Below are 11,204 nucleotides of genomic sequence, written 5' to 3'. Positions count from 1 at the left end.
AAACACAGCAGTGTTTTGACTACTGCTAAGCAGTGCTCCCACAGCATCAAGGCTGTCTCTTCAACATCCCCCCACTCTCTCACCAGTAGGCCTGGGCATGGGCAAGAGGTTGGGAGGGGACATAGGCAGGACAGCTGACCCAAACTGACCAAAGGTTTCAGCTGGGATAGAGTTAATTTTCTTCTTAGTAGCTGGTGCAGTGATATGTTTTGGATTTGGTGTGAGAACAACACTGATAACACACTAATGTTTTTGGTTGTTGCTAGGTAATGTTTATACTAAGTCAAGGACTTTTCAGTTTCTTGGGCCCTGCCAGCCAGAGGGCTGGAGGGGTATGGGAAATTAGGAGGAGACACAGCCAGGACAGCTGTCCCGAACTAGCCAAAGGGATATTCCATACCACATGACATCATGCTGAGTATATATAAGCTGGGGGAAAAAGGTGGTGGTGGGGACGTTTGGCATTGTGGTGTTTGTCTTCCCAAGTAACCATTATGCGTGATGTAGCCCTGCTTTCCTGGAGATGGCTGTCTGTAGAAGAATTATAGAGGACTGTATGAAAAATTTATTTGTTAAAAGGTTGTAATGATTGTTAAAAACATAAGGTATGAAATGTTAAAAAAAAAAAAAGGGGAATTGTAGAGGAAGAAGCAGAGAGAAGAGAGAGAGAATGTGCGCCTGGGATGAGGAGAGACTAGGAGAAGGCAGCAGAGGGCCTGGCATGAAGAGTATGTTGGTATGAGATGGTAAAAGACCTTGTTGCAGCTTCATAGTTTGGAGAGTGCTGCGACACCTGCCTGCCGATGTGCAATAGTGAATGAATTCCTTGCTTTGCTTTGCTTGCGTGTGCAGCTTTTGCTTTACCTATCAAACCAGGGGTCCTCAAACTTTTTAAACAGGGGGCCGGCGTGTGGATGAAGTGGCAGGCAGTCATCTGTGGCTGCTTGGTTCCCCCCCCCAACCCCCGGCGGGGGGGGGGGGCGGGGGGGTTCTGTAAATACCGGGGGCCGGATTGAGGACCCTGGGGGGCTGTATCCGGCCCACGGGCCATAGTTTGAGGACCTCTGTATTAAACTGTCTTTATCTTAACCCATGAGTGTTCTCACCTTTACTCTTATGATCCTCTCCCCCATCCCACTGTGGGGGGAGTGAGTGACCGGCTGCGTGGTGCTTGGTTGCCAGCCGGGATTAAACCATGACATACTGTTAATTAATACTGTTGGCATATTATAGGCTTTTTGGAATTTCGTCTCGTCCTGGTGTAAGAGAAGACAACTTTTGGGTGAGGCAATACTGAAATGTGCCCTAAAGGTGGCCGGTCCCGGGGTGGCAGGGTGTGTGGAAGGATTTGGGCAGATTCCTGGGACGGTTATTACCTCCCATAACCTGGCACTTTACACCTGGACAGGCAAGCAACCCTGGCACACTGACACGCCACCTTATAGAAGGGTGCCTTGCCTACCCCAATGAAAACCAACAGCTTCTAGCACTGTGCTGGGGCCTGGCCTGTGCATATTGAGCCACAGTTCAGTACTCTCAAAGGACTGTGATTGAGGCAGGGACCCAAACTGCATCTGAGGACACCATGGTTGAGATAGGGACACAAACAACAGCAACTACAGTAATTGACCCAGTAGTGAAAAAGAAACAGTGGACAAGAAGAACAATGGGGCCATATCAATTAGAAAGGGAGGAGGAAGAAGAGGAAAGTTTTGATCAAGACACCAGTCCTTTGACAAAGAAATTGGAGGAAGGAGTGAGAGAATATGGACAAGAAGCAGAAACTACCCAGTCCCTGACCTCATCAGAACTTTGAGATATGTGGAAAAATTACAGTCACCAGCCAGGTGAGTGGATTGCTGCCTGGCTGCTCTGATGCTGGGATAACAGGGCTGACAGTCAGCAACTGGAAGGCAAGGAAGCCCAACATCTGGGATCCCTTGCTAGCAACCGGGGATTTGAGAGAAGAATTGGAAAAGAGGCAGGAATCTGCGGTCTCTGGAGATGGCTCCTCTCAAATGTGAGGGCGAGACATCCATTCAAGGAAGATCTTGTGAACTCCTCAGGAAAGTGGACTACCGCAGACAAAAGCATCCAGTACCTGAGAGAACTAGCGGTACTGGAAGTCATCTACAGTGATCTGGATGATGGTGTGGTCTCCAAAGATCCAGAGGATGTCCTGTGCACACAGGCCGTGTGGAGGAAGGTGATTCAAAGTGCCCCAACATCATATTCTAACATCTTGGCAGCAATGTATTGCCCGGATATGGATACACCAACTGTGGAGAAAGTGTCTTCTTGGCTCCAAAACTTTGAAGAAAATCTCTGTACTCCCTTATCCCTATGGGCCAGCACCTTGGCTGTCAAGGGCGCCCCAAGAAAACAGTCCTCTCCTGCTCCAGTCTGAGGGAAAGGGAGCCCCAGGCACATGCCGCATGGTGCACTGTGGTTCTTCCTGCATGACCAGGGGGAGGACATGAGGGAGTGGGATGGTGAACCCACCTTTAAGCTGGAAGCCCGTGTACGTGAACTGAGAGTTAAGAACTGTTAAGAAGGGGTCACCCAAGAAGGCTGTCAGCGTAGTGGCTGTAGAGACACAAGAAGGCAATCAATGCTCTCCCAGACACAGAAGAACTGAAATCGCCTCCCTTGATCCTGGTGAGGGGACTTCTGGTCTGGCACTGCAAGGGTCAGACAGTGAATATTCTGACCAGGAACAGGAATAGAGGCTCCCTGCCTTCAGCCAAGAGGAGGAAAGGGATGACTGGACCATGTGGATCCGATGGCCTGGCACATCATACCCACAGAAGTATAAGGCTTTGGTAGACACTGGTGCACAGTGTACGCTGGTGCCATCAGGGTATAGGGGCACAGAACCCATCTGCATCTCTGGAGTGACAGGGGGATGCCAAGAATTGTCTGTATTGGAGGCTGAGGTGAGCTTAACGGGACAAGTGGGAAAAGCACCCCATTGTGACCGGCCCAGAGGCCCCTCGTATCCTTGGCATAGCCTACTTCAGGAGAGGACACTTCAAGGACACAAAGGGGTACCAATGGGCTTTTGGTGTAGCCACTGTGAATACAGAGAAGATCAAGCAGCTATCTACCCTGCCTGGCCTCTCAGAAGATCCCTTCGTTGTGAGGCTGCTGCAAGTTGAAAACCAGCAGGGGCCAATTGCTACCAGGATGGTGCACTGGTGGCAAAATCACACGAGCTGAGACTCCCTGGCTCTCATCTGTGAGCTGATGCATCAACTGGAGAGCCAAGGAGTGATCAGCAAGACTCACTCACATTTTAATAGTCCCATATGGCCAGCACAAAAGTCTGATGGAGGGTGGAGGTTAACAGTAGACTATCGTGGCCTGAATGAAGTGGCGCCACCACTGAGTGCTGCTGTACTCAGACATGTTAGAGCTCCAATATGAACTGGAGTCAAAGGCAGCCAAGTGGTATGCTACAATTGACATAGCCAATGCCTTTTTCTCAATCCCTTTGGCAGCAGAGTGCCAGCCACAGTTTGCTTTCACGCAGAAGGATGTCCAATACACCTGGAATCGACTGCCCCAGGGGTGGAAGCACAGCCCTACCATTTGTCATGGACTAATCCAAACTACACTGGGAAAGGGTGATGCCCCTGAACATTTACAATACATCAACGATATCATTGTGTGGAGCAGCAAGGCAGAAGAAGCATTTGAGAAAGGAAAAAGAGTAATTCAGATTCTTCTGAAAGCAGGTTTCGCCATAAAGAAAAGCAAGGTCAAGGGACCTGCACAGGAGATTCAGTTCTTGGGAATAAAATGGCAGGATGGATGCCGTCATGTGCCTATGGATGTGGTCAACAAGATAGCAACTATGTCTCCAGCAGATAGCAAGAAGGAAACACAAACTTTCCTAGGCTTTGTGGGGTTCTGGAGAATGCGGTTATAGTCAGCTTGTGAGCCCTCTCCATCAAGTAACCCGAAAGAAGAACTATTTTGAGTGGGGCCCTGAGCAACAACAAGCCTTTGAGCACATCAAACAGGAAATAGCTTGTGGGGTAGCTCTTGGGCCTGTCTGGACAGGACCATCTGTGCAAAACGTACTCTACGCTGCAGCTGGGGAGCATGGTCTCACCTGGAGCCTCTGGCAGAAAACATCAGGAGAAACTCGAGGTCGACCATTAGGGTTTTGGAGTATCGAGGGTATCAAGAATCAGAAGCCCACTATGCCCCACCTGAAAAAGAGATACTTTCAGCATATGAGGGGCTTTGAGCCACTTCAGAAGTTGTTGGTACAGAAGCACATCTCCTTTTGGCACCATGATTGCCTGGGCTACACTGGATGTTCAAAGGAAACCTCCCCTCTACACAACACGCAACCAGCGCTAGATGGGGTAAGTGGGTAGCGTTGATCACGCAACAAGCTCGACTGGGGAATCCCAGCCACCCAGGAATTTTGGAAGAGATCATGGACTGGATCGAAGGCAGAGATTTTGGAGCACTGCCTGAGGAGGTGACTCGTGCCCAAGAGGCACCACCATGAGTTATCAGAAGATGAAAGGCGTTATGCTTTGTTTACTGATGGATCCTGTTGTGTGGTAGGAAACCATCAGAAGTGGAAAGCTGCTGTATGGAGTCCCACACAACAAGTTGTTGAGGCCACTGAAGGAGAAGGGGAGTCAAGTCAGTTTGCAGAAGTGAAAGCCATCCAAGTAGCCCTAGACATTGCTGAATGAGAAAAGTGGCCAGCACTCTATCTCTATACTGACTCCTGGATGGTGGCTAATGCCCTATGGGGGTGGCTACAACAGTGGAAGAAGACCAATTGACAGTGCAGGGGCAAACCCATCTGGGCTGCTGCATTGTGGCAGGGCATCACTGCCCAGGTAAAAACCATGGCTCTAAAGGTACATCACGTAGATGCTCACATGCCCAAAAGCCACGCCACTGAAGAACTTTGAGAGAATGAACAGGTAGACAAAGCTGCCAAAATTGAAGTAGCTCAGGTGGACCTGGACTGGGAGCATAAGGGTGAGCTATTTGTAGCTCGATGGGCCCACGAAACATCAGGACATCTAGGGAGAGATGCAACATGCAGATGGGCTCATGATCGAGGGGTGGACTTGGCCATGGATGCCATCACACAGGTCACCCATGAATGTGAAACGTGCTGCAATCAAGCGAGCCACTTGAGTAAAATCTCCCTGGAATAGAGGGTGGTGGATGGGTTTTTGATATGGCGACACCTGGCAAATTGACTGTATTGGACCATCGCCACGAACATGCCAAGGCAAGCACTATATACTCACCATGGTGGAAGCAACTACTGGGTGGCTAGAAACATACCCTGTAAGCCATGCCGCTGCTCGAAACACCATCTTAGGCCTTGAAAGAAAAATTTTGTGGCAGCATGGTACCCCAGAGAGAATTGAATCAGACAATGGGACTCATTTCCAAAATAACCTTATAAACTCCTGGGCAAAGAAACATGGCATGGAACGGGTGTATCACATCCCCTATTACTCACAAGCCTCTGGAAAGATTGAGAGCTATAATGGACTGTTAAAGACTATGCTGAGTGTTGGGCAATGGAGCATGGAAGAATTGGGATACAAATGCAGCAGATGCCACTTGGCTGGTTAACACCAGAGGATCTGCTAACTGCCCTGGTCCTGCCCAAACAAAGCCCCTACATACTGTGGGAGGAGATAGGGTCCCCGTAACACACATAGGGAAATGGCCAGGGAAGGCAGTGTGGATTGCTCCTCCCATGGGAAAAGGAAAACTCATTCATGAGATTGTCCTCACTCAAGAACCTGGGTGTACTTGGTGGGTAATGCAGAAGGATGGGGAGACCTGGTGCGAGCCTCAAGGAAATTTAACCTTGGGGGAAAAATAAGCTGTGATGTGAGTTCTACGTTGTAGGAAGTAATGCAGCAGGAGTGACCTGAACCGACGAGGAGTGAGATTTGCAAGGAACCAGACGAGTGCAATGATGACCCAAACCAAACTGGTGCTGGTGCCCAACAATCGAACATACTGCTTCTCCTGTCCTGAGTACCTATCTTGACAGATGGGGCCCAAGTCATAGCCTATTATGAACATCTGAAGGAGTAGAGGAAGCTCATGGAATGGAAAAGTAATTATCTATCATTTAAAGGACAGGGGATAGCAGTTAATGAGAATGTATAAATCTGTATGTTGGGTATAAAGATGGTTTAAGTCTGTAGTTTCAGTTGTAAGTGTTGGTAAGAAGGAATGTCAGTAATGAGAATGAAATACAATGGAATGGTTAGAAAATATATATATATATATGTATTAAGTTATGTGGGACCTAAGCATGACACAAATGGTATGGAATAAGGGGTGGAGATTGTATTGGGTCTGGCTGAGCCCCATAGTAGCTCTCATAGTGCTTTGCTTTGTATTGGTAGCTCGAAAGGTGGTGATAACACACCAGTGTTTGGGCTACTGCTGAGCAGCAGTGCTCACACAGCATCAAGGCTGTCTCTAACATTCTCACACACACCCCAGTAGGCTAGGGTTGGGCAAGATCTTGGGAGGAGACATAGCCAGGACAGCTGACCCAAAGTGATCAATGGGATTTTCCATACCATATGACATATGCTCAGATACAAAAGCTAAGAGAAAGGGGAGGCATTCGTTATTTATGACATTTTTTCTTCCTGAGCAACCACTACGTGTACTGAAGCTTTGCTTCCTGGGAAGTGGCCAAACATCTTGTGACCTTTGCTATTGCTTCATTAAACTGCCTTTGTCTTGACCCACAAGTTTTTTTCATCTTATCTGTCCCCACCCCATTCTGCTGAGGGGCGGAGTGATAGAACAGCTTGGTAGGCACCTGGTGTCCAGCCAAGGTCAACCCACCGAAGAGGGTCCCCCATGGAGAGTCGGCAAAGTCACAACAATCACACCAATATGGCTACATGCCATGCTCACTTTATTAAACAAACAGGTCATATTTATAACTTAAACCGACCACTCACCCGACTTTACACACAGGTGAGTGGATAAAAGTCTCTGGCCATGCGGGCGACCATATCACTGATTGGTGAGCATGCTGCAGGCACCTGATCAGAGTGTGCTGATGAGAGTGTGTTGATTCCGTGGTTCCCAGGACTTGCTCTGCACCTGGCTTCTTGTTTGTGCACAGCTTGTTTTCTTTTTCCCACTGCTTGTTCCAAGGACAATTTAAAGTTGCTCTGCAGCTTCAACTAACAGGCCTGAGTTGTCCAACCCGGACAATGGTAACATATGTCCTTGGTCCTTTAAAAATCCCTCTACAAGCCACCACACTGGATATGAACAAACTATGCGATAAAATGCAATGTACCTTTATTTTGCTTATTTAGTTGTGAGTGTGTGAGTCATATGGCAGGAATATGCCTTTTAAGCTGGCTAAGTAGCTGCACAGTCACAGTGACAAAGTTCAGTGACAGTAGGCAGAGAGGGACTCCTCCAGAATAAGAATACTTGAGGGGCTTAAATTAATCCTGAAACAGGTTTTTAAATGCTGATTTTAGAGGAAGAGTATTCACATGACTAAGCTGAATAATCAGCGTGGAAATTAAAATGCTAAGGCTTGAGCGGGCCTCTTGACTGAACTCTCACCCTGTCTCCTGAAACAATAATTATCACTGTGTAACCTTTATGATAAATTAGTCCCTGTGCTAAAGAAAGCAGATTCCAGACTGACCTTGAGCAGTTCTGTGGCCTTGCGTACGTAACAGGATGCGAGTTATACATATCTGTTATCTGTATTATGCATAGTGTCTCTAAGTATCCACTTTACAGGGAGAGTTCACATCAACAGTCTGTTTCTCTGCTGCTATGTTCTCTCCCATAGCTATAGTAAATAAACTGCTTCTGACCCGACCAAAAATTTGTATTCCAGTTATTCCATGACATAATCTGATGCCATGACTTGGATTCACACATCTTGCTTCACCTGGGAGGACTGCAGACTGCTCCCTGCCAAAACCCCTTGGTGCCACTCAGAAAGGTGCGGGACCTTTCGACATACCCATTGGCTTGTTGAAATGGTGTGCAAATTAGAAGGAGCGATCCCCCTTGTACCTGGCACTGCAATAAACATACTTGATTTATAACTCTCCTCAAGTTGTAGAGTTCAATTCCGCATGTCAATTTGATGACCCAGGTGGGACATTCTCTGTCCAGCTGCGGGACCTGCTGAGGATGGGACTCATCTGGGCGCCCCTGAGATTTCTCGGGAGGACTCTCCTCCTCACCCAGATCATGGCAGGGACAGACAAGGACCATCATTGGAGGACCAGTTATGTTGTAATTGGGTTGGGGATACCTGTTAGTTGTGAGGAGACGTCCTATGCGAGATAAAGAGCGATGGTGCTTGCCCCTGGAAAGGTTGGGTATGGTAATTTGGGTGCTCTCCTTGATACAGCAGCAAGAAGGGGCCTCTTGAGGGGTAACTTAGGTTTTCTCTGGAGTGGTGTGTTTTGGCCATGGTAATTTGGGTTCTCTTCAAGAATGTGTTTTGGTCATTTTGTCATCTGTTGTAAAATTTGGTACCATGTATTATTTGAGACCTCTTGTTTATATTTGATGCTCTGGAATGGCATAACGTTGTTTGAGTTTGGAATTTCCATTACAAAATGGTATTTTTGTTATCTATCTGAGTGAGCAGAGTGAGTGAGTGTATAACGGGCCCTTTTGTGTGTTTTGTGCAACTGAGATGTAGCTCAGCTACGAAGAAAGTGCTGAAACCTGTAACTTGTAATAATTTTTATTATTAACTGTATTGTATAAAGTTGAAATGGGAGGTCAACAGAGTGGGGAAATAGTAAAAAAGAGCCCTTTGGGTTGTATTTTGGCTCATTGGAAGAATATAGGAGGAGCGCCAAGTGGGAGTGTGAATCTGAAAACATTGATAAAATATTATAATCAATGGTGGCCTTTATATATTTTAGAAGATCAGGAAAATGTAACACCTTGCTACAGTTAATGCTATTTTTAAGATGACAAGGAACATTGGATGAAGTAATGTATGCAGGTATGTTTTTCACATTGAGAAGTCATACAGAGTGTGGCGGAAGGAGTGCGGGATTAATATAGCACCACCCAATCCTTTGATTTTGACTCTAGAAAAGGATAGGGAAAAATTGAGACCTAAACTAGAAAGATGTTCTTGTTGAATTTTTTGTGTAATATGTGATTGCTATGTTTTGTAAGAAACAGCCTCAGGTTGTGGCTCCTCCTGTGGAGCAACCGGGGTGAAGCACGTTGTGAGATAAAAACTTGCACTAATGTAGGACCTGAAGTGGGGGGAAGTAAAGGACCCTATGGAAGTGTTAAAGTATTGGGGTGAGTTTGTATAAAACCCCATACTCACTCGAAGGTGCGACTGAATCATGCTGGACGCATGGCAGGGTGTTTTCTGTTTGCCTGCAAAGGCATGATATGTAAGAACACAGACTTAAAGCAACAAGTAGCAGATTTGCATTCAGGGTACGAAAGGGTTAAAGCAGAAGTGCCGTTGCAGAGGCAGGCATTTGTAACCGCTGCAGAGCAGGAAGAGCTCTCCTGCCCGAATCCTTCAGAAAGTGAGGAGGAGGGGGTTGCTATTGCTGACAATAGAACAGAAGGACCTGAAAACGTTACCCCAATTGCTGCACGCATTTGTAGTGCAACGGGACCGGTAACTGGCACCTTTAGGGCAGGCAATGGGACCAGAGGGTCAGACAAGAATAAAGGTGAATTTTTGATGGGAGATTTAGATGCTTGGAAATCAGTTGTGAAAGACTCTCAGGATGATCCAATAGGAGTAGAAAAAGGTTTGAGTTGATTGTTACTGGGTAATTGTGATGTAGAAAAATTGATAGAAGAAGCATGGAAAGTGTATAGCAGGTGGGACAAGAAAAGCTGGGTCATGCTGTAGTCGCAGCTATGGTGGCTGCTTTGGGAAAAGTGAAAACTGGTAGAGGGACTAATATGAGAAGATGAGGCAGAGGAGGAGTGTCAGGCAGAGGTGAAGGGGTGAATCCCTCTCCTGTGGGACCGGATCAGTGTGCATATTGTAGAGAAAGTGGGCACTGAAAGCTAAAGAACCATCAGGGGGTTTGGGTGACTGGATTAGAACTAGACTGACGGGACTTGGGGAAACAACCCTAGTGGATCCACTGGTTAAATTAAAGCTAGGAACTAGAGAAAAACGAGGTGGAATTTTTAGTGGATACAAAAGCAACTTATTTGGTGTTAAACTTCAGTGAGAAAAGAATTTGATACAGTTGTGGGAACTACTGGCCGCCAGGAAAAAGCATTCTGAAACCTTTAAAGTACAAATAAAGAAAACAAATAAGAATGCCAAATTCACCAAAATCTTAGTTGGGATGAGATTTATTAGAACATCTAGACATTTAGAGAAGGAGAAATGGAACTAAAAGTTAAAGATGATAAATTAATTGAAATCTTGAGCTTATCTTTAATTCAATAGAAAAGTGGAAAAGAGAACTTCCCTTGTTGCAGATTATCTTAAGATTTTACTGAATCTTTCTATATTTTGTGTTTATGTAACAGTTAGTTATAAGAGCATTTTGATTTTAAGGAGTTAACTAACCTCCATGTTAGAATTATGTTAGCACTTATTAACCAATGACGTATGAATCGCTGTGCTGCTTGTTATCCGAGACTGTTACTTGAAGTCCCTATGCTATAGACCATAATACCCTTAGTCTTTACTCTCTAGACCATAACCAGAGCACCTAGGTTCTATTGTGTATAGGATGAGTTACTGGACAGCTTGGCAAGGCTGATATCCAGCTGTCCAACTTGGCAACAAAACTTGCTTTTAAGGTGTCCTGAAGTGAACTACCTTCATTATAATACTAAAAATCACACCCACAGGTCAAGATGACCCTTACCCAGGTGAAGACCCTTCCCCTGTGCAAGTGTAGTAACAGAAAAAGATGACACAGCAAATATTACAATTATATGCAAATTTCTAACCAATCATTGTAACTGGGAGTGTACGACCTTGTAATTTTGTGTATAAATGTAATGGTAAAATCTACACAGGTGTGCTTAATTTGTGGAGATGCCACTGAGCACCCAGCGCTGCAATAAAGGAATGCCTGCTTCTTAATACTACATTGGTTTCAAGAGGTTTGATTCCCGATTTCAGTGATAGTGTTGATTTAAAGAACGTAGTCAAAATTTGTTAGTGACTA

General features: G+C 46.0%; 1 long non-coding RNA gene across 1 annotated transcript; it reads left to right on the top strand.

The window, feature by feature from the left end:
• Positions 1–6,874: 6,874 nt before the first annotated feature.
• LOC119140680 lies at positions 6,875–8,116 on the top strand. The gene is made up of 2 exons (XR_005101679.1): positions 6,875–7,005; positions 7,898–8,116. It is a non-coding gene; the product is annotated as an uncharacterized LOC119140680 (long non-coding RNA).
• The last annotated feature ends 3,088 nt before the right edge of the window (positions 8,117–11,204 follow it).

This window comes from Falco rusticolus, chromosome W (assembly GCF_015220075.1).
Source record: "Falco rusticolus isolate bFalRus1 chromosome W, bFalRus1.pri, whole genome shotgun sequence".
NCBI lineage: Eukaryota > Metazoa > Chordata > Aves > Falconiformes > Falconidae > Falco > Falco rusticolus.
This window is presented reverse-complemented; position numbering and strand designations above follow the sequence as displayed.